This window comes from Gopherus evgoodei, chromosome 5, assembly GCF_007399415.2.
Source record: "Gopherus evgoodei ecotype Sinaloan lineage chromosome 5, rGopEvg1_v1.p, whole genome shotgun sequence".
NCBI classification, from domain to species: Eukaryota; Metazoa; Chordata; order Testudines; family Testudinidae; genus Gopherus; species Gopherus evgoodei.
Window position 1 is genome coordinate 116,357,235 of NC_044326.1, and position 24,330 is coordinate 116,381,564.

Consider the following 24,330-nt stretch of genomic DNA (forward strand, 5'->3'; position numbering starts at 1 on the left):
CTGCTGGTGCTCAAGCAATTTTTTTTACATTCATAATTGATGCGACAAGCCTAGAGGTGGTGGGGCTATGAACTGCCAAGCCTAGAGGTGGCAGGACCAGGGCCGGCGCTACCATTTAGGCGACCTAGGCAATGGCCTAAGGCACCAGAATTTTTGGGGGGCGCTATTTTGCCGGGGGGGGTGGCACGTGGGTCCGGTGGACCTACTGCAGTAATGCCGGCAGACGGTCCGCTGCTGGAAAGGCTCCGGTGGAGCTGCCGCAGTCATTTCGGCGGACGGTGCGCTGGTCTAAAGGCTCTGGTGGACCTGCCCAGGTCCACCGTAGCCTTTAGACCAGCGGACCGCCCACCGGCATCACGGCGGCAGGTCCACCGGAGCCTTCCAGCAGCGGACCATCCGCCGGCATTACTGCGGTAGGTCCACCGGGGCCGTGGGGGGCAGCGAAATGGCCATCCACCTAGGGTGTCAGAAACCCTGGCGCCGCTCCTGGGCAGGACTCAGCCTGACAGAAATTAAGCAGTGACCAGAACTATTCTGTCAGGAATTTAGCATCTTAGGATGCTCTAGGACCTGAGTCCTGCACCCATTGAAGTCAAGGGCAAATTTTGAAGCTATTCGCAAATCACTGAGGTCAATGGTAGAAAAAGGCCCTCATTAGAGAGAAGTTCTGGGACGTGCCTGATCATTTGCTCTGAGGACAGTATTGCTAATATCACTGCACAAAGTAACTTGGAAGGTGATACATGAGGGGGTCACACAGAGTCATGTGCCCTGCAGATTTCTGCCAGGGTTTATATAATTTTCTTTGCAGGGAATGGGTTAAAAATTGTGCCCCCAACCCACTATCTTGTGCCCCCACTCACAATTGTCACCTCTACCGTACTATTAACTTTTATTCTTAGAAATAATAAATCTGCATTTAATTATAAAATCTGAATAAATATCTGCACAAGTAGGTATTCGTATTGGGCACAGGTTATATATATACAGAACGTTCATTCGTTATTTGGGCATAGCCCGTTGCTCAAAAGCAGGTATTAGGTGACTGTTCAGCCTTGTTTATTCAGATCAACAAAACGTGCTTTGCCACAGAGCCTCCAACTACATTGGAAAAAAAGCACCGGCTGTGTCTACACTACTACTAACGTTGGTATAACTGTCACTTGCGACCACTCCAAGTGACATTACACTGACCTAAGCACCAGTGGGGACAGTGCTAGGTCAGCAGGAGAAGCTCTTTACTTCTGCTCATTGGGGGTGGATTCAGTGCTGGCAAGCCACGGGGGCTGCCCTGCTGGTCCCTGTGAGGGCGGCAGTCAGGCAGCCTTCGGTGGCTTGCCTGTGGGAGGTCCGCTGGTCCTGCGGATTCAGCGGTAATTCAGCGGTGGGTACGCCAAAGCCATGGGACCGGCGGACCTCCCGCAGGCTAGCCTGACTGCCATGCTTCGGGCGACATTAAAGCTAGAGCCACCCCTGCGTGGATTAATTAAGTCAACGGGGGAGCTCTCGCCCATTGGCTTAGAGCATCTACAGTAGAAAACTTACAGTGGCACAACTGCTACAGTGCAGCTGCACCCCATAAGCTCCCGAGTGTAGTCATAGTCACAGTTTTGGTACCACAGGTGTTGTACAGTCACTGTCAACTTGTTTAGGTCTGAAAATGTGTTTTCCTTAATGGAAGATAAATCCAGTGTAGAGATATATAATTATAATCAAGGTACATGCAGGGTTTAGGAGTTTAGGGAAGGACTAGAAGGGGTCTAGCATGGAAGAGGATAATCAGGAGAGAAAGCTGCTTCTCACTTTCACCACTCAAATCAGGCAGGAAGGGGGACTCACATTTATCAGATTCCTACAGACTTGCCTAAATGATGCAGCAGTGTGCACTACAAGGGTGTGAATTCTAAAGCACACCAATGTATTGCACACTAACAGCCCATGATGAACCTGCTGCATGTACTAAGGGACTTTTAGTGTGTGCCAATAGGATCTGCATGGGCCATTGTGTGCACCACACATTGGTGCATATTAAAATTCACATCTTTATAGTGTGTATTGCTTGTGTACATGGTGCAGCCCTCTTTCCTGTAGGCTACTAAAGATGAAGCCCCTGAACATGGCATCCCTGCATCTTCCCTGTTGTGTCCACACCCACACGTTCTCTTGAGACTAAGCGAAATAAGCTTCCTTAACTTTTCCTCGTGATCTTATTTTCAAATCCCTTATTCAGTCCGTTTGCATTTCTTTGAACCCTTTCTGTGTCCATGATACCGTTTTAAAGTGAGGGCACTAATAGTGATGATGTGCTTTTGCTAAACAAAAAAATTACTAGGATAAGTAATGTAATTTCAAAAGAGAAACTTCCCTTCTCGAACATCAAGATTTTGCAACACTCGCTTACAATAATTATAATTGCAACAAGTCACATCTATTGGCTTCTCTGGATAGAAATGGGGACTTGGGCGCCCAACTGGCAGTTATGTAGTGTAGTCTCAAAATCCCCGAGCGGCTGCTGTGTAACTCTATAGGTGCCTAAGCTCCCAAATGCCCATGTTTTCACAGGTAAAGTCCCCTGACTGCCCAAATTTCTGCTGGCAGATAGGTAAGCATGTGTCCACCTCAGACCTGACACCTCTGAGCCACTGAGCACTAAATCTCCAGTTCCCTTTCAGATTTCACTTAGTTCAACCAGTGGGTGCAAAGTTCATACATTTTCAAAATGGCCATTATACTCCTGCAAAAGAATACTGGCTGCACCAGCAACCATGTTTGTGTGGTGAACTGAGAGCAACTGAACTAGAGGTTTCAGAGTAGCAGCCGTGTTAGTCTGTATCCGCAAAAAGAAATTCTGGGTTGAGAGCCCAGTCGCTGATGGGGCAAAAATCATTGTCGCGGGTGGTTCTGGGTAAATGTCGTCAGTCATTCCTTCCTCCGGGAAAGCAACGGCAGACAATCATTTCGCGCCCTTTTCCCCAGGATTGCCCTGGCAGATTCCATAGCACGGCAACCATGGAGCCTGTTCAGCTTTTTTTTTTTATACAGTTACCATATGTGTACTGGATGCCGCGGACAGAGGCGATACTCCAGAGCTACATAGCAGCATTCATTTGCTTTTGCATGATAGCAGAGACAGTTACCAGTTGTTCTGTACCATTTGCTGCCAATGTAAATTGGCAATGAGATGACGGTTATCTGTCCTTCTGTACTGTCTGCTGCTATCATGGGTGCCCCTGGCTGAGATCGGCCGGGGCGCAAAGGCAAAACTGGGAATGACTCCCCGAGTCAATCCCTCCTTTATGGTTTCTAAAAGTAGAGTCAGTCCTGCCTAGAATATGGGGCAAGTGCACTAGAGAACCAGTGTATCAGAGCACAGCTGCTCCGTGTCAGATCCCGCAGAAATGATGAGCTACATGCCATTCACGGGGGATGCCCCTGCAACAACCCCACCCGTTGCTTCCCTCCTCCCTCAACCTTCCTGGGCTACCGTGGCAGTGTCACCCCCATTTGTGTCATGAAGTTATAAAGAATGCAGGAATAAGAAACAGTGACTTGTTAGTGAGATAAAATGAGGGGGAGGCAGCCTCCCGGTGCTATGACAGTCCAGGCAGGACATCAAGCCATGTGGAGGAGAGGAGCCCAGAATCCTGCTACTATGATAGTCCAGGCAGTACAGAATCTTTTCTTTACACAGGAAAGAGAGGGGGCTGATGGAGCTCAGCCCCCAGTTGCTATGATGAGGACGGTTACCAGCCGTTCTATCCCATCTACTGGGAATGACCAGGAATCGTTCCTATTTTTGCCCAGGTGCCCCCGGCCGACCTCACCTGAGGCCAGCCAGGAGCACTTATGGGCTGATGGTGACAACGGATATCGGTCATATTGTACTGTCTGCCACCAGGGAGGGGAGAGGAGCAGATACTGCTCTTCACTGCTGCAGCATCGCGTCTACCAGCAGCATTCAGTAGGCATAGGGTGACATTGAAAGAAGTCAAGAAACTATTTCTTTCCCTTTTCTTTCACGTGTGGGGAGGAGTAAATTGACAAGCTATTCCCTGAACCACGCCGGACAATGTGTTTGAACCTACAGGCATTGGGAGCTCAGCCAAGAATGCAAATACTTTTCGGAGACTGCTGGGGACTGTGGGATAGCTGAAGTCCTCAGTACCCCCTCCCTCCCTCCATGAGCATCCATTTGAGTCTCTGGCTTCCCATTACGCTTGTCACGCAGCACTGTGTTGCCTGTAGAATTTTTTTTTCAAACGCTTTGGCATTTCTTCTTCTGTAATGGAGCTCTGATAGAACAGATTTGTTTCCCCATACAGCGATCAGATCCAGTATCTCCCGTACGGTCCATGCTGGAGCTCTTTTTGGATTTGGGACTGCATTGCCACCCGTGCTGATCAGAGCTCCACGCTGGGCAAACAGGAAATGAAAATCAAAATTTCACGGGGCTTTTCCTGTTTACCTGGCCACTGCATCCGAGTTCAGATTGCTGTCCAGAGCGGTCACAGTGGTGCACTGTGGGATACCGTCCAGAGGCTAATACCGTCGATTTGCGGCCACACTAACCCTAATCCGATATGGTAATACCGATTTTAGCACTACTCTTCTCATCGGGAGGAGTACAGAAACCGATTTAAAGAGCCCTTTATATCGATATAAAGGGCCTCGTAGTGTTGACGGGTACAGCGTTAAATTGGTTTAATGCTGCTAAAATCTGTTTAAACGCGTAGTGTAGACCAAGCCTTAGAGACTAACAAATTTATTTCAGCATAAGCTTTCGTGGGCTACAGCTCACTTCTTCAGATGCATAGAATGGAACAAACAGACAGGAGATATTTATACATACAGAGAACATGGAAAGGTGAAAGTATGCATGAACTAGAGGTGAAGCACAACCGCTGAAGTGTAATTAGTTTGCCTAAGAAAACAAGGGTTTGGATTTAGCTGGTTCCACTGCTTGAGTAAGGACTGAGTTTTCTTTCCTCTTTGCCCAGTACCATGTGCGCTCATAACTGATAATATCTCTTTGGGAGATTTAATAAGATGGGTTGGCTTTGAGATGTATGAAACTATTGTCTTAGCTGAGCATTAATAACAGGGCTTATTCCTCAGTCACACTGATAAACAAGACTCTGACTCCACAGAAGTCAGAAAGGGACAGGTTAAGATTGGTGTTATACCCAGAAGTGATCCCCTCTCTCCTGACTTTTCAATATTTATATTCTCAACCTTAATTTTGCATGAAGAAGGATTTTTGGCTTAAGGGAGTGGGGCTGGGACTGTCTCATGGGTCCTTCATTGTAATTAGATTTGGGGGAGTTTCCCATAAGAAATTCCAGCTTTTGTGGGAAATATTTACTGCCATATATGGCATGGAGATTTCTAAACATCATTTTTATTTAAAAAAAAAAAGCTATCTGAAGTTGAGGCAGTTTAAATATTCCCATGAAATAACTAAGCTACTGTCTTAAAAACAAATAATGAAAGACAGTGTAACCACTCTTTTCCTATTACACCACTATTGGCTGCTATCTCCTTCTATATCTCACTGTTTACCAGGCACACACTGTAACTTTCTTTTCGTAAAACACCACCTGGAAGTCAAGGAAGGATTCATTTAATCAAATATTAGACAATCCTATTTTACTTGGTGGCTTTAGCTGTCACTGCTTCCCTTGTGTAGCCCCTGTATTCATTTAAATTGTTTTTTAGGTATAAAAGTATTGCCATACCAGATCAGACTAGTGGGCTGTTACAGTATCCTGACAATGGTCAGCTCCTGATGCTTCACAAGAAGGTTCACAAAATCCCACAATGGAGTATTCCTAGGATTACTGACCATCGCCTGGCCCTTTGGCCTGACACAAGCACAGACTGCAACTTCTAGCCTTGACCCACATCTTGCAGCCAGGATCCTGACACTAACTCATCTTCTCCAAAAACAGCATCGGTGCCTAAGCCTCCTCACTCCAGGTGGCAGGTTCCCATTTGTGGATCACTAAGTTGATGATAGGCACTTTTCTGTCTCCTGGACTTGGGTGCCTACCTCTGAGAGATGAGTCAGGCTTAGCACACACGCCTCTGGTCAGCATCTCCCATTGGCTAGCTTAGATGAGAAGCTGCCTAGCATACCGACTTTTGTGGATGCCATTTATAGGCACCTATTTCTCCCTAGTCATTGTCTATGGAGCCCAGGTTCCCAACTTGACTTTGTGAATCACAGTGTGGTTCCTGTGATTTTTCTAGGCGCTTAAAAGTTAGGTGTTGAGTTGCAACCCCTAAGTCCCTTGGGGATCCCACCCTTAGTAATTTATAGCCAAGTATTATTATTTACTACTGTTAAAGACCTGAACTTCCTCATCTTGCTCATATATATGGTACCTATTTGATTCAGGGGAGCTATTCCCATGAATAAGGTTTGGCCTTTAGATGATCTGTTAAAAAATGCACACTGTGCAAGCAAGAATTTGTATAGTTGTTTCTTTCTAGACAGAAACATTAAATAATTTGCATAAGCTTTCTTTTTTTAGCCAGGGAAGTTCTCCAGCATAAACTTTTGAACCTCACAGAAGATAGGTAAGTTTTTTAATATTCCTGAAATCAATTTACTTTCATGCAGAATAAGATGTAAATGCAATACATTTGCTTTGTCTCTGGTGGAGAAAGAAATCGTAGATCACATTAAATGATTTTAAAGAGCACTTAGATGTAGGGTTTTGTTTTGAAGCCTGTTTGCTGAATAAAGAAATTGAATTAGACAACACTTAAACCTGATTATGTAAATTTAACATACTGATAGGATTTAGGAAGAATCTACCACTTCAGGTAGTGTGACAAAGTTCCTCTGCCTTGGTGGGTCCTGCGCTTATTGGCAGATTTGCTCACCTTAGTGATCTTCCCCACAGTCTGGATCAACTCCTCCTGTGTCTGATCAGGAGTTGGGAGGTTTGGGGGGAACCCAGGCCCGCCCTCTACTCCGGGTTCCAGCCCAGGGCCCTGTGGATTGCAGCTGTCTATAGCGTCTCTTGTGACAGCTACAACTCCCTGGGCTACTTCCCCATGGCCTCCTCCAAACACCTTCTTTATCCTCACCACAGGACCTTCCTCCTGGTGTCTGATAACGCTTGTACTCCTTAATCCTCCAGCAGCACACCCTCTCACTCTCAGCTCCTTGTGCCTCTTGCTCCCAGCTCCTCACACGCACTTCCTCTCCTCTGGCTCCTCCTCGCCTGACTGGAGTGAGCTCCTTTTTAAACCCAGGTGCCCTGATTAGCCTGTCTGCCTTAATTGATTCTAGCAGGTTCCTGATTATTCTGGGCAGCCCCTGCTCTGGTCACTCAGAGAACAGAAAACTACTCATCCAGTTACCAGTATATTTGCCCTCTACCAGACTCTTGTACCCCACTAGTCTGGGTCTGTCACAGTAGGTTATTCCATAATTTCTTACTTTGTGTTCTTGACTTTTCCTTTGGAGCAGCTGGTTCTGGTCACTGTCAGAAACAAGATACTAGCCTAGATGGACCACTAGTCTGGGCCAAAAGGGCAATTCCTATATTCCTCAGTAATTTAAATAAATTAACATTTGGGGTGAAATCCTGGCCCCATTGAAGCCAGCAGCGAAACTCCCATTGCCTTCAATGGAGCCAGGATTTCATTGTGTGTCTTCTTCCTTTGTCTGATTCCCAAGGGGCTAACTTTCAGACCTGGCTATCTAAACTGCAAATGCAGAATTTACAGGCCCAGCTGTGGTGTGGACAGAGTGGGTGTTTCCCTGCACAAATGAGTAACCATGCATATACGCACTCAGGGGCGACTCTAGACATTTCGCTGCCCCAAGCACGGCGGCATGCCACATGGGGCGCTTTGCCGGTCGTCGGTCCCGCGGCTTCGGTGGACCTCCGCAGGCAGGGCTGCAGAAGGCTGCCTGCCTGCCACCCTCCTGGCGACCGGCAGAGCACCCCCCACGACATGCCACCCCAAGCACGCGCTTGGCGTGCTGGGGCCTGGAGCTGCCCCTGTACTCACTGATTTTGCAGGCACTATTTAGGTGACCACTTTGAATGTGTGCATTAGCTTTCTGGCCACTATTAAAATAGCCATTAACTTGTAGGTGGTCTGACCATTTGAGTACTAATTTAGAATAATTGTCTGTAGTGACTTCTTTTACTCAAAATGCGCCTTGTAAAATGTCCACACAAGATTTAAGTGCCGTATAAAAAGGATAAATGTAAAGAGATGCCATTATTTTGCAAAGCTGAGCTCTCACCACAAGGGGACAAAAATGAAACATTAAAGGACTTAACATTATGTGCCTTAGATATATAAAATAAAGACTAGCTAGACTTTTGCAGAAAATCTGTGAAAAATATGATCAGTATGTGAGCTTTTCCCCCCAAGGGGTTGGCTCTACGCTCATATTTCAGAGGCCAAGTATTCCTTCACTCCCTTTCACTTCCTCCAACCCTCAAAGATGCATGTCCTACATTATTTCCCTTCATATAGAACATCTGGGAGTAGGAGACTGAGAACACCTTAAATTTTTCTCCCCTTGCATCTGTAGAACCTGTCCTACAAACACACATACATACTAACTTTACTTATATGAGAAGACCCATTAGCTTCTGTTAGGAGTACTCACCTGATAAAAGTTAGACATGTGCTTGTGTTTGCAGGATCAAGCCCCTAGATAGCCACCCCAACCCCCTGAGTGAGCTTATTTTCATGTCTTAAAAATAGAATTCATTTTATTAAAGAATATTATTACTTTAATATTAGGTAAAAAACTAATATATAGTGTGGTGGATTGCATTTCAAGTAGCAATTTACTATCTGTATAATACCATAGTCATTGTGATACTATATAAAAATTTGAACATACATCACCCTTTGGTCTTAAACTCCTTGACATCATCCTTTGTTTGATTAGCCTTAAAATTGCTTGAGTAATAACCCCAAATTAGATGATTTTTCTGTGCAATTAATTAAATAACCATAAAGAGTGGAATTCAGAATCATAACTGCCTCAGCACAGAGGGCTGGACTTGACGACTTTTAAAGGTCCCATCCATCCATATACTTCTATAATTATTAGAGGCAGACTAGGCCTGTAGTCCCCTGCTAACAGTATCTTTGAGTACTATTGCATTGCATCCTTTTCTTTAATAAGGGATTATTATTGTCTGTTGGGGAACCTTGTAGCTGAATTTCTTCAATAACTCTCATTACCTTGAATTCCACAAGAATCCACTGAAGATGGGGTGATAACAATGATGACATAAAGAGTAACTGGGAGCTTTTGGGGCACAATAGCCAGACTTGTGGATATCTGTATACTGGTGGCTAGATGATACCAGGGAATCATAGACCGCCTACATCTGTGAATATAATATACTATAAATTGAATTACAATTTTCTTATCTTCTTACAAAAGAAGATACCCGCCCAGAATTATCTCGCTTTCTACTACTTGATCTAATTCTAGTCTTTATTGCTTCTGGTACAGGAAGTCATCTGAAAACAAATTGTATGCAACTTTACTGATTCCTGATGTATTTCCACTTTAATCACTCGGGTATGTTCACATAGCCATGTTCAGGCAAGTTAAGATACTACAGCCAGTAGGTGGCAGTGTTGGGTTATGTTACCAGAGTTGTAGTGTAAATCAAGCCTTTGTTTTTTGTTCTTTTAAAAGACTTTTAGTGCTCGTTAAGGTCTTGTGAACACTTGATCCTGAAAACATTTACGCACATGAGTAACTTTATGCACACGAGTAGTCCCACTGAGTTCAATGAGACTACTCGTGTGTGTTTGCAGCATCAGGGTCTAAAGTGCTGGGCAGCCTTGGAGACTGAGGATGAGGTTTCCAAAGGTATATAAGGGAGTTAGTTGCCTAACTCTTCTTTGTCCTCTACAATTTCCTCCAAACTCCTCTGTGTATCCAAAGACAGAAGCAGCAGCAAGAGCAAATATTATGCCTTCCCCTAGCATTGCCCTGCCGCTGTGACTCAAGCCTGATAGTGGGGTTGCTATAATTTTTGGAGCGTATGAATTAGAATTTTGGAATTACAAGAGCTGTAAATCTCCCTTTTTAAATATTTTAAGTGAGTGTCTAGGGGTGATGGTAGTGGACTGAAGATTGCTTAGAGCTCACTGGAGAAGGCAGCAAAGCCCTAATAATAATTTACAGCCAGACACTAGTACAGTACTGCATATCCCTTATTTATTTATTTTGCAGCATCCAAAGTGTACTAGTAAGACTTGATCCCTACCCCCAAAGAGCTTATGATCCAAATATCAGACAAGACACACAGCTGATTCTAAATGGAAGAGGAGAGGTAAGTGGGGGGGGGAGGAAGAAGAGATGCATAGGAAGGAGATGAATTTGCTGAAAGTTTTAAATCCCAATTCTAGGTGGAGTGAGTCTCCAGAACAGCTCTAAAACCTGAAGTATTAGGGAGGAATTTCAATGCAAGAACAAAATGTGAGTCTCTCTTTGTTTTACTTCCCTCTTCAGTGCTCCTGCTTTTACTGAGGGTAGGATTGTTCCCTCTCCTGCACTGGTTGGTGCCTGAATCAGTCTTCTTGAGCTTGTGTGCATGACTGATGAGGAGAGCTGTTTCTGGCAAGATGGGTTTTCTCTGTCTCTCTCGATCCCCCTGTCTTCTCTTGTTTTCTTTCTCTCTTGTGTTCTGCCTCCATTCTTGCTCCAGGCCTGTCTTGTTTCTCATCTGTCCTTCCCTCCCTGACTTCTCTTTTCTCTCATTTCCTTTTTGTCTTTTCCCCCTTTCTCCTCTTACTTACCCTGTCTCCCTCACCTGCCATTCTCTGCTTCCTCTCACTGTCTCACCAGTTCTCCTAGCCGTGTTACCTTCCCCTCATCCTTTCCCCCTCACCGTTCTCTTCCGTTTCTTCTCCAGCTCATCCCACAACTCTTCTTTCTCACTTTCTGCTCTTCCTTCCTGATTCTCCTCTGTCCTTCCTCACTAAAAAGAACAAATGTTAGGGTGCCTTATGTGACAAGTTCAATCACACAGGTCTGGGACAGCAAGACACTTGCAAGGAGACTGTGAGCTAGAAGGAGCAGATATCTGTTAGGTTGTATAGGGTATGAGCTGACCCTGTACCATAGACTTCTACCCAGTAGTGAACTCTTCCCCAAACCTTTGATCTCTCCCCTGATTTGGCTACATTGTGGGAGCTGCTCAGGCATTCTGCTTCCTGCTTTGATGGAGAGGGAAGCCAACTACTATTCAGAGAACTATGGCAGTCAGCATCAGGAAGGGTTCTGTATTGGGGTTTGCTACAGAAAAAGGGCCATAGCATCACTGTGACCTGGAAGCAGCAGTAGTTCCTTAGTCAGTCTTTAGCCTCTCTGTTGCTACTGCCAGTAAGTCCCAATGGTGAGAGTGTTCTTTAAATAATAAATGTTAAATACATTATACCTCACACATTTATCTAGAACACTCTGCCACTTTCCACCTCATCAGAAGCTCAGATCTATAAATGCACAAGGCCTCCAAAAGTGGAGCAGTGTCCAATGAGTGCCATTTTGCAAGCTCAGCATTTGCTGCATAAGACAATTATTGTAACAGCAGAACCTTCCTTTGGAATTGAATACAGAATGGTAGAGTTTTCTGTAGAGTTTTAAACCAACTGATAGAATTCTAGAGCAGAGCAGATTCTTCATTATGGTAGAGTAGTTGCAGCTCCATAGTAAATGATGAGTTGAGTTTTGCACTTAAAGCAAAGGTTCAGGTTAAATATGAAGAGTGGTATTGCCAGCCCCAAGTTTTCAAAATCATGTGTTAGGCCCCACAAAATTAGGAGATTGGCTTAAAATTCATGAGATTTTTAAGAAATAGTCAATTTAAAGGATTTTTTTAATTTGCTTTTTGATTGGGGCCTTTGTGGTTTACATTTTTAGGCTTTTCTCAACAATCGTGAGGGTTAATAATTAAATTTTTCTTTTAAAATGAAAACTGAGATTCTCACATACTCAGTCAACTCCAGGAGCTGGAGCTCTAAAATAAACACCAATTATCCTGCGTCTAGAGTTCAGATAAGAATTGGCAACACTGGAAGAATATATTGTATCCTCTCCAAAATTACAGCATTTGCTCTTTGGGCACAGAATGAATTTTCTAAGAATTTACAACAAGTAAATTGGTTGGTTAATGTATGGGTTAATATTAATTTTAAGTGGGTCCTTTAAGAAATGTCCTTAATTATTTTGTTTTTGTCTTTTGTGTTCCAAATGATCTCAGTTCAGGCATTGTCTGTCTGCACCAAACTAGGCAGAGAGGTGACTCTTGAGTAAATTTAGTACGATGGATAGGGTTTAAAAAAAAATGTATAGAATTAGTAGTCCTCTTCCAATGTTCTTCATAAGTGAAGACTTATCTGAGGAGCAATGTTCTTCAGAGAAACTCCCCTCTTTCAAAATGGCTGCCATCACTCAGTGTTCTCAAACGGACTGAAGCCACAGATTGCCCTTAGCAAAGATGGAGTCAGAACTGTCAGGGGTTCACCAGCTGATGCAGTTGCTGGAATAGCCTGGTTCCTGATACACATCTTGTGGTGGAAAGACCACTGGCACCATTTATGCTAGCCCCTCTATCCTGACAAGCATGCTAACAATTTGGCCTAGAATGATCCAGACTCAATTGGAATTAAATGTTGAAAAATCATAGTCTAAATAGCACGGTATGTTGGATATACAATTGAGAAGATTATGTGTGAATACAGGGTGTTTTGCAGCCATGCCAGGGGAACAAATGTTAGCACAGTAAATTACTCTAGCCTAGATGACATCTGAGAATCTGAAGGTTTGATAAATGAGGAAAAGATTACTCCTGCAGCTTCTCCTGGTGTATCATCCTCCCATTCTTCCCTTTCTCCAGTGGATCATGGTTCTTGTTGAAACATTGTGGAATCAATTCCTGGTAAAGTAGCCGTGTAATATGACTGTAAATTAATCATAGCATAGAAGTGCAGAACCAGAAAGAAACAGATATGAGAGTGCAGCAGGAGCATTATGCTCAGTCACTGGGAAAAGGGGGCAAGGAGACACTTTCATGTGGCTCTTGCTAATTAGAGTGGCATTGACTGACTTTGGAGGAAGCCTCATGCAGCCCTCAGAATGGGAGAGACTCACTGTGATGCAGGGTTTCGAGAGTAGCAAAGGGAAGTGAATGAGGGAAGAGCCAAGATTTTAAAAATGTCATCATTAAAGGAAACCTAAATCATCCGACTGATTTATGGGAGAAATACTCGGAACTTCCCTCTTTTCCTTTCTGCAATCAGGCACCAAAACCGCTTGGAGCCTCACCGATTGTGGGGTGGGGCATGTTTTTGAAGAGGAATTTCTAGTGGATTTAGTAGAGTTGGAAGGTAGAGATCACTAATATTACTTCTAGGGCAGCACTATTGTGATTAGTAATTGTGCACCTAATTCCTTGCGTAATTGTGCTCCCTCCCTCACCGCTATACAGAAAGGGAGCCCCTTGCCTTTTTTCTGTAAAACATCAAATTAGTTGATCAAAAAAGCAGGTTTTATTGGTGGCTGGCCCCAATGGAGCTATGCTGATTTACATCAGCTGAGGATCTGGCCTACCACAGTAAGCATGAGTGAAGTTACACTCATTTACTTCAGCTGAGGATCCGACACCATGTTTTTAGGGAGATTGTGTATTCTGTGACTAAACGTGTGTTGACTTAAGTTCTAATTTTATGGAGGTTTCCTCAAACTTAAGAGCTCACTGATCATATATTTAAGGTTTTCTCCTTGGTTGTGCTTGAATTCTAGTGACTAAAATATTGGAGACATTTTCATTTATACAGGATGAGGCAAATTAAATGAATATCTTCTAAGAAGGGCTTCTAACAGGGTTGCTGATCCCTTAATGGAATTGGACCCAGCTCTCTTGTTCTTGTCCAGATGTACCCTAGTCTGGTGTAATGAGGAGGGCAGGACTGCCCTCAGGGTTAGAAATGAGAGACACCCCAAAGGCAAGTATGACTTCAGAACCCAGAGAAAGAATTCAGAACCCATTGTCCACGAAGGGGGTGAGGCCAGAGTCCTGAATAGAGAGAGCTCAGAGGAAGAGCAGAGCTGGGTTGAGAGCTTGAGGGTGAGGATGCTGCTCCTGAAAGAGGAAGCAGTGAAAATGCCATGGTTGAGCAGTGGTGCCAGATCAGGCTGGTGAAAGCAGAAGGCGAGAAAGCAGTCGGAGGATCACCTACAAACTTCCCAGACCAGAGAGCCATGGCCAGAGAGGGCGAAAGGCTGAGAATAACAAAGGGCAATGGTTGCTGGCTCTCTGAGCTGTAGAACTAAAGCCAGAGAGGGCTGAAGGCTGGGAATGACAGAGGGGTGAGCCCGCTGATGTCTCCAGGCAAGAGATGGGAAGGAAGCAGAACAGAGAAGCACCTCAGCTAGAGGGGCTGGGGTGAGGCATAGTGAGGAGGCATACGAGGGAGCTGGAGCACAGTGAGAGACACCAGAGCTGTATTTGGTGTGGATGGACTTTTGGGACTTGAAAGAGTGAATGTACCGTTCAGACTGTGCTGGGAAAATCTGAATTATGGTTCTGGGACCTCTGGTAATAAATTAACTGTGGAAAGGGCTATTTATTGCATGGAGTTACTGAGCTCCAGAAGAAAGGGGAAACTGAGGCAGGAGCATCTGTCAGCCATGGCCTGCCTTGAGGGTGACTCAGGAAGGGGCCATCTTATCACATATGATAGATAATGCAGGCAGGAGATCAGCCCTTGGGAAAAGGAGACTCTAGGAGAGGGAAATTGAGGTGGGAGGGGCTGTATGTCTTTTAAGTTCATTCAGAGGTATTTATATGAGTTATCACCTTCTTCAAGGGTGGTTTGGACTGTTTTCCTTGCAGAATGACAGAATGTGAACATTTTGCATGTAGACCTTGATAGTCTTTATACCACCTCAGACTACAGTCTTGTCCAATATCGTGAGCTAAACAAAATAGGACCTGGTCAGTACTTGGCTGGGAGATGCCCAAGAGAATCCCTTTAAACTGTAGGAAGTGATATTGGTAATTCAGTAGAGTAGATGGTATTCTTTCCCCGAGTGGGTTCAGAATGTAAGGGGCTCTGGGCTACTTTTATGTCTCATTTGAAAGGTTTCGTCTTTCAAGTGAGATATAAAATTGACTATACCAGAAACCACTGGAGTCAGTGGATTATGACCCATCATGTGACAGGGTATTAACCTTTGTAACCCTACTGACTTGTTGTGATCATTAAAGACCCTATGGCACTCCTTGCAAGAACCAGAGTATTAGTCCTGGTGTCCTGGTCAGATTGCAATTTAAGAAATGTGTTCTGCCTAACTACATTCTATCTGCACCTTCAAATGGATATAGTATTCTTCTGTAGTTCCTATTCTAAGGTGTCGTGCTGCTGTGTACAGCTGCCACATTCCACCTCAAAGGTGGCTGCATTTCAAAGGCATATGAAGTGATCATTGTGTATAGTTTTGTCTAGAAGTGCTTACTTTGAATATCATACCAGGGTCCTTATTAATGAAAGGTGCTGGGTAAATGTAAGATATTATTTTTATCACTTAAAAAAACCCTGTTTGGCTACTCTGAAGCAAATTAGTTATGTATAAAGATAAGTGTTTGCAGTATTTAAGGGCCTGAAGAAATTCACTGGCTTCAGTAGACTTTGGGACAGGCCCCATAAATACCATGATTTTCTTTCTAATTTGATTGTACTGTGTCTTGCAATGCTCACATAAATAAGGTACCTCGTGCACTGTATTGTGTGACAATGTATATTCTAGTCCGCTACTCAAATTGTAAAGGGGCTAGGTGGTGTGCATTAGTCATCTACCTAAGTGAGATGCATCTTGCCCCAGAGTTTAATTATTTTATTTTCCTTAATGGACATCTGTGGAATAGCCAGCAGAAGAATAGCCGGTTGGTGCTGACCAGAAGTGCTTTACCTACGGTGGCTGCTATATGACAAAGCTTCCTGGGATGATGCAATATTGACAGTTTCACTCAGCAGCAGGCATTGATCATAAAGCTTTCTGGTGAATCAGTGAGGCACTTGCTGGACTCTTTTTTCTCTTGTTTTCAGCTGCCACCCTGAAAATAAGAGAAACAAATATGCATGCGCACACACCCAGGACCTGATCTAAAACCCACTGCAATAAATGGGAGTCTTTCTACTGATTTCATTTGGCTCTGGATCAGGTCCACAGAAAGGGATGTAGGAAAAGAAAGAAAAAGAATGTGGATGAAGAAAATGCATAGGAATGAAATGGATGTAAAAAAGAGAGAGGGAAGCAGGGGGATGGAATAGAGAAACGGAGAGAAGCATGGTTCAAAAAACATTTCCAGGTTACAATAGTATCCCATGTCACTTTCTGATTATATTGGCCATCACAATTTAGAAGGTGGCCATCGAAATTTGGTAAATTTTAGGTAGCCCACAGAAAAATGTGCTAAGGCAATCATCTCTCCCGGAAGGCTGGTTCTCAGTTCATCTTTATATATTGTAAATTGTTGTTCCAACAGCCATGTCTTCTGAATAATTGCTTGCTGTTGAAAGACCTGGCCAACATTTTACTTTAATCTTGTATGCTGCAGTTATAGATTGGCAGTTAGAAGTAGTGACGACAGCCTAGCATCTCACGTGCAGTGTGACCTTAACTGGAGGGAGAAAGGTTCTGTCCCTTTATAAAAATTCTTCATGATGAAAACATTAGGATTTCACAACACAGAGAGCACTGGTTTATGGATTTGTGCAAAGTCTCACAAGGAAACACTGTTCAATAGGCTTCAAAGTGATTCAGCCATGGCATAACTGCGGCTGTGGCCACATGTAATATAGCCTGTAGCTCTTTAAAGAGGATTAGCCTTAGATCAGGGGGAGCATTCATCACTGCATTTCATGTAAAGTAGAATATGCTAATGAATGGAAATGTCTACAGCAAACATTGCATAATATCGTAGACTCTCAAAATTGAGCTTAGTGTCTTGATATCTGCACTGGAAGTCCAATTTCTTCCTCTCGTTGTTACTGGGAGAAAAAATTAAAATATGTGATGTTACAAAAACATTTCTTTTTAGTAAATTAGGTTCATTTTGTTACCTGATTAACTCACCAAAGTTCAAACAGCAGTAGCAAATAACGCAAGGTAACTTTATGAACAATATTGACTATTTTAATGTACAGCATTCCTAAGAGAACCCCCCTCCCACACACACACATTTTAATCTATTTATTTTGATCATATCCATATAAAGTTTGATCCTGAATTCTTTGTGTTTCTGTACCTCCCACTGGTTTTACTAGCAGATTATGGTATGCAGGAAATTCAGGATCAGTTCTGCAGATTCAAAATAATTGTCATATAGATCTACTCTACAGCATCCTTATAAGCCATTTCCTCCCTTTTGCCTGTATATGAACCTCAGTGCACAGTTTTGTAAAGTGCTGTGGGTTTGAGTCCCTTCTCACATTTTCCAGTTTTATACCAATGTAACTCCACTGACATCATCTGAGTTGTTCTGGATTTAATCGGTGTTACTGACAGTAAAATCGGGCACTATGTTTCTGTTATACTTCTCTCTGTGGAGCATTTTGTGAATAGTTGGTAAAAAGATGCCATAAAAAATAAAGCCCAAGAGTTTCAAAAATTGCTAGTGATTCTGGTTGTCCAGCTGGAGATGCTTTAAAGAGATCTGATTCTTAGAAAGTGCTGAACACCTGCCTTCTGAAAATCAGGCCCTTTTGTGTTGTTGGGCACCCAAAAATCACTAGTTGCTTTTGAAATTCTTGGCCAAATTGTATTTTTTTTTCAAATGGAACCCATTCCTATAGTAGAAAATAGTATATTAAGATACATATTTTAAATATGTCAAACATTTTAATCTGATTTAATGCATATTCTTTTTTAATGTATTTGTAAGTTTCACACCCGAAGAGATGTGAAGTCTTGGAACCCTTACACTTGCAGGTAGTCTGTATTTACACAAGTAATCCCCTCGAAATCAACTTGACTACTCACATGAGTAAGCATGGGCTCATGTGAGTTTGAGCTGATCAGGCCCACGGTTTTGTGTATACAGCCAGGGGTGTTTTTCATACCCGTGCAACACATTTGGTCAAATATTTAATATAAATATAGAGAAAGATGCATAATAGACCCCAGTGGGGTCATTTAGGTTTTGCAGATTTACACATGAAGATGTGAAGTGCTCTATAGGCTTCATCTCAATTTGCTGGGAAATAAAAGTCCTAGGAAAGGCTTTGAGCAGAGGGTTCCTCTGGCTTGATTACCAAAGCGTGAGCTTTCATTAGTTACTAGCATTTCGCTCTGCTCAGCTCAGTAGTTTAGGATTTTGGTTTTTGTTGGTTGGTTGTTTTGCGGGGGGGAGGGTGTTTTATTTTTTATATTGCAGTTTTGAAGGGTTTGTCTCTGTAGACACAGAGGGCTGGTGATACATATTCATGAAAGAGAAGTCTTTCCAGCCGCTGTTAACAGTGACAAAGACTTAGCTGTTTCACACAGCAAGCTGACTGGAATTGTGTGTGGGGGGCAGCATGACCAGATTAGTGCAAACAGCAAGCTTATTTCTCAAGTCGTTAGGCCTCGCCTTCCTAACAATTTCCCCAATTGTCATTTGTGACAAGGCTGTCATTAGGTGATGGCTTCTTTTGGCCATTTTCAGATAAAGATAATTTCCTTAACTTCCATTTTATTTGACAACAAGTAGTTTGGAACAGAAAGGAAGTGCTTCAGTAGTTTATGGATTAGGAGTTTGTCACTTCAAAGGCATCTTTGATCTAAAAATATGTGCTGTACCAAATTCATTGTCTTTTTTTTAAAGATCTTTTAAATTTATTGATCTGTCTCTCAGTTATTCCCTCTTTTGCATCCAGTAATGGTGTGTGAAATGGTAGTTTTGGGAGAGGGAGGAGAGCTAGAATTGGCCCTTTTAAAGTCACTACAAGAGCAAAACAACAGGTGCTTTTGTACACCAAGTAGGGATACTATCACAATTCTGCATTTAGCCCAATATCCCTTCTGCTGTTATCACCCTGTGTTATACTAGAGGTATCAACTGGGGTGGAGGAGGTAAAAAGTTGGAACTTTTGCACTGTTCTTAAGGGAAGTAATGGAAATATTTTTAAACTTGTGTTTCATGAGGAACAGCTTACAGTACACATTTCACATCCACCAATCAGCCGCTTTTATCGAGCAAAAAGAACATGGCCTATGAATGTGGTGTGAATATAGAGCAGTGTACCGCACAGTCTGTTGAAAATAGTCACCTGAGACACAGAGGATAATCCAAAAGGGGCAGTAGACTCAGGTTGGGTTTGCTTGCTTGTTTGTTTTAACATTTCTGGTTAATAAAGTAAACAAAGTTTGAACAGTTTAGGGATGTTTCTGCCCCAGAATTCCCTTCCCTTATATCCCCTAGTACATAAAGTGGCCAGTTGTTCTACATTTTTGGTTTACAGATCGAGGTGACAATTGTATGTTCTCCAGAATAATGCTGCTCATGCAAATATTCTTGCAGGCAGCCTTTTTTGGTTCCTATGGACAATGCAAGTGACTGTGTCAAAGAGTGAAATAAATTAGTGCAAGTTGTGAAGTGTCTTTACCATAGAGAAATTGTGCATATATGGCCAAATTCAGGAAAGAACTGCTATTGAGGAAAATACTTAAGCACATGCTTAAAGTTAAGCATCTCTCATTAAATTCAGTGAAAGTTGTGGCGCTCAGTATTTCTGAGTCAGTCACTTCTTCCCTTATGTATCTTGTTTTGTGGATATAGCTATGGGTGAACTAATGGAAAAGGGAATATTTACATGCAACTGCAAGAAGGACAAGTCTTACATAGACATGGAGAATCGAGGGTGATTATTTTAAATTCCCACCTATCTTAAAAAGTCTAACTCTCAAGGGAAATGTTTAATGAGGATACATTCTGGAGAGCAATGAAATCTAAATTTTTTACTGACCACTTTTCTTTTTAAGACCTAAATCAAAGTGCTATGTGAAACTTCACCTGTTGGAAGTTTTCTTTCTTAGGGGCTTGTTAGTGTGGTGATGTCTGGTTCTCTCAAATAGAATCATAGAACTGAAAGGGACCTTGAGAGGTCATCTACTCCAGTCCCTTGCACTCATAATCAGGATCAAAGTTTTATGTAAATGTCTATTGTTTTTAAATTTCATGGATGTTCCCTAAAATTCAAAAGAATAATCTCAAATGTTCCATTCTGAATAGATCATTTCCCTTAAAGATTTTATTCTCTTAAAAGCTAAAACAGTTTTGAAATAAATCACTTGAGACTTTTTTTTTATTTTATTAATGCAGAACATTCTTGACGTTTTACTCAGTATCTGTGCCACACTGAAAAATATCTGAAGTTCTCTGAAGAACCATATGAAGGATCCCTAAATGTCCAGTGGCTATATTTACAATCCATCCCAAAAGCACTGTTTTTCAGTAATGGCCAAGGTGGATAAGAGATTCTGTCTCCAATCTTTATTACATTAGTCACTTGAGCACTTTTTCTCAGGGGTCTGTATGCCTCACCAAAAAAGGTGAAAAGGCCAGATCTGAATTAGGGATGTTTGGATCCAGTTTCTGATTCACCTCACTACAGAGATAGGAAGTAGACATCAAGTTTGGCTCCAGACCTGGACCTAAGCTTTCCCAAAGCATGGGTAAGTGCGATTAGATGAAGTGCTTTGTTTTGAGCCCATCTCTGCTTATAAGCAAGCATTAGACCAAATTCTGCTTTCCATTACACCAGAGCAAATCTATCTCAATAATGATATTACTCTAGGTTTACTCTGGTTTAACTGAGGGGCAGAATTTGTTCTGTTTTAGTAATATCTAATCTATCCACATTAGCTTTTTCTGTAATGCTTATCTCTGTAGAGCCTAATAACAATCCCCTCACTGCTGTGAGCTGTTCCTGATCCCATTTCTAAACACAAGCACTTCTGCTTCAGTTTTGACTGGGGGTGGCTGTGCAGAGGGCGGCTTTTTTTTTCCCCCTTCTCTCCTTTTGCCTGTTAATTGGCTGAGACCACCAGAATTTGGAGGACACAGATGTCACTGATAGTTTGCCTAGGGAGCACATTCATGCCCATCTGTTGCAGTCTAGAAGGCTGTTCGTATATCCACAAGGCCTTCATTTAATTCTTGTCAGAAAGTAATGTAAATCCAGTTTACCTCAGAGGTCACAGCCGAGATTTATGCCAATGAGCCCCCTGCAATTTACACACACTGTAGTTGTATAGGATGAAAAGAAAGCCTTTCATGTTTGTGCATATTAACAAGAAAGCTTGCCTTTGGAGAGGCTTTTTTGATTGAGGTTCTTCCTTATTTTAATACAGCCAATGCCAGTTGGTATACCCAGCTTTACAAAAAGAAAACATCTAATCTTTAAACCAGAGAAGTAAAAAAATAAAAAGCCCCTAGCAAATAGCTTTGCCATGTCTCTTTCATTATCTCTGACAAAGCAAAGCTTCCATGCACCAGAAAAAAAATAATACTCTAGTGAAACACAAGTGATTGTCAGAATATTCAGAAACTGAACTTGCCTGCTGCTGGGGATGATTGTAATAATGATGAGCTGAAATGCTCACTGGTGATATTTTTGTTTAGTCTTTGTTGCTAGCGTGTTGCTTTTTCCAATGTAGAAAAATTCTGGGACATGAGACCAAATCCTCAGCTGCTGTAAATCAGCATAGCTCCGTTGAAATTAATGGAGCAACACCATTTGCATGAACTAGGGATTTGGCTCCAAAGTGTTGTATGACAAGTACATAAATGCACAGAACTAGTAGTATGCATTTTCTACTTTTTTTTTAATAATCTCATTTTATTAAATTGGTTTTTAAATAGGAACTGAGAGACAGTGCATAAAAACGTGGCCCTGACTGTTTGGATCTGGAAAGAAAAACAGACTGCTATGGAAGTAAAAACACAACATCTAGACTTCTAAATTTCACAGGTGTGGGGCCCAATCCTGCTCTTGATGGAAGTCAATAGGAGTTCTGCTAGTCCCTTCTAAAGGGGACTGGATGAGGCTCCTTAGATTTAATGGATGCAGGTATGCAGCTAGAGTAGCTTTATAGTAGCTCCAGAGGGTCATGATTTCACTACTGCTCCCATTTAGTCAAAGGACTTGGAGCCAGATCCTCAGCTGGTGTAAATCAGTGCAGCTCCATTGACCACAATGAAGCTACATGCTGCTATGCCAAGTTATACCAGCTGAGGATCTGGCCTATCATCTGTTATCATGTGTAATCTTCACAATGGGCAGTTTTATATATTCAGTTCATTTGGTTAGAACAAGAGGAATGATTTCTGCTGGAATAGCAGAAAATAGAAGGGGGGAGGGATAGCTCAGTGGTTTGAGCATTGGTCTGCTAAACCTAGAGTTGTGAGCTCAATCCTTGAGGGGGCTATTTAGGGGTGTGGAGGATTGGTCCTGCTTTGAGTAGGAAGGTTCCAACCCTGATATTCTATGAAGTATTCCTTAGCTCAACATACATCAGAATTGCCAAGCTGTGCAAAGGAAGAAAAGAATCTTTCAATTTTCTAGAATTAGAAGGCAGAGAAAAGTTAAAAGGTTGCATTCTACTAAATGGAATTTACATTTAATTTTAATGGAAATATATTAAAAATAACTGTTTTCATATAAAAATAAAGGATCCGATTTTTTTTAAAGTTGTTCAAGCAGTTGAGAAAAATATATCACCTAGATCATGAATATACAGGGAAAAAGAGATGAGAATGTTTTGCTACAGTGAGATGCGTCAGGGTGTCTGAGCCAGTCACAGAGGGCCTGATTTTTAGAGAAGTTGAGTACATCTTGCTCTAGTTAAATCAATGAAAGTTGAGTGTGCGCCTTTCATGTATATCAGTTTTAGACTAATGCAGCCCCACTGACTTCATTGGAATTACTCTAAAATCAGACCCTAAATCTGCTGGTGTAGAAAGGGCTCTCAGCAATGTGTCTCAGCAGTGGATTTTGCTTTGGGGAAATGCTTTCTGATGTGATTGACATGAAGATCAGTATCATGTACACTGTGGCATTTAAACCCAGCTTGAATTTTCCATCAGTAAGGCAGGGTGAAGGGTGGGAGGAGAAGGAGGCACAGCTGACATAAAAATTAAAACAGTGTTTGATTTCTGAGTTTCAGTGTAGCACTTAAAATAATTAAAATGTTTATTTGAAAGTCAAAACAGTCCCAGTCATAAATAACTACCCCATTTCTCAATTGACTGTGCGGCGTCCCAACTGAAATGCCCCTGGGATGAGGTTTAGTTGCTCCCTGTTGGGATTAATCCATAAATGCAGCCTCCACATGGAAATCATCAGGTCTTTGCTTCCCCTTCATTGGTCTCCCTGGAATTGTAGCATGGCCTCAATAAGATTAAAATTAAGATAATATATTTTCAGAAACAAAAGGCTGCGAAACTTTAATTGGGATTTCAGGACCGTAACAGTGTGAACATTTCCTAAACATTGTTTGCAGCTTCTCAAATGATTATTATGTTTGCTCCATTTTTGGAGTGTCTGTTGATTGCTTTTCAAAAATGGCTTCAAAGCTGATTGCAGTCCGGTTAGGCGAAGCCCCAAATTTCCTCCTACCCACAATATAACTTAAAATTCCTTTCTTTTGGCAGATTTTGTGATGTTCTAGCTCAGGGGTTCTGAAACTTTGTCACAGTACGGTCCACACCTTGCTAAAGAGATCATCATGTAATGGTGCTGCCGCGCCCCCCATACCCTAGCTTCCTACTCTCACTGCCATTGTGTCGCAACTACAGCATTTGTAAGTACTAGGTATTTTCTGGTGTTTTTAATACAATAAAGGTTTTGTCCTCCTTGGGGAAAAAATTAATTATACTGTCTTTTGCTGTTCAATTCATCTCCTTCTCCATATTCTTTATTTGCCTATCCCCAGCTTTCCCTGGGACCAGATCGTCTTTTCCTCTTGCATGTTTCCCTGCTGTCAGATCTTCCTTTCTTCAGCACATATTGTGCAGCCCCCTGATTCTCTTCTACTTTGCTCCTTGGCTACATTGCTTTTCCACCTAATCACTTTCTTCTCTGTTTTCTTGCCAGTGCTAACCCAACATTCTGATGCCCTTTCCTCCCTGTAGCTTGCTCCCCTGAAAATGCTGCTGAGCCACTTGGTAACTTCTCTCGTAGGCATTCTTGTTGGAGGCTCTTAACTCTGTTCCCAGATGTTGCTCCTGCTTGTAGCTGATAGCTCCAGTCCACCTGATGGCTCCAGCTTCTGGGATTGGC

General features: G+C 42.5%; 1 protein-coding gene across 1 annotated transcript in view; it reads left to right on the top strand.

The window, feature by feature from the left end:
• ALPK1 (alpha kinase 1) overlaps positions 1-24,330 on the top strand; it is an 84,961-nt gene that overhangs the window by 7,496 nt on the left and 53,135 nt on the right. Inside the window, exon 2 of the mRNA XM_030564711.1 lies at positions 23,703-23,851. The gene's annotated coding sequence lies outside the window, so the exon portion shown is untranslated. The remainder of the gene's footprint in view (positions 1-23,702; positions 23,852-24,330) is intronic.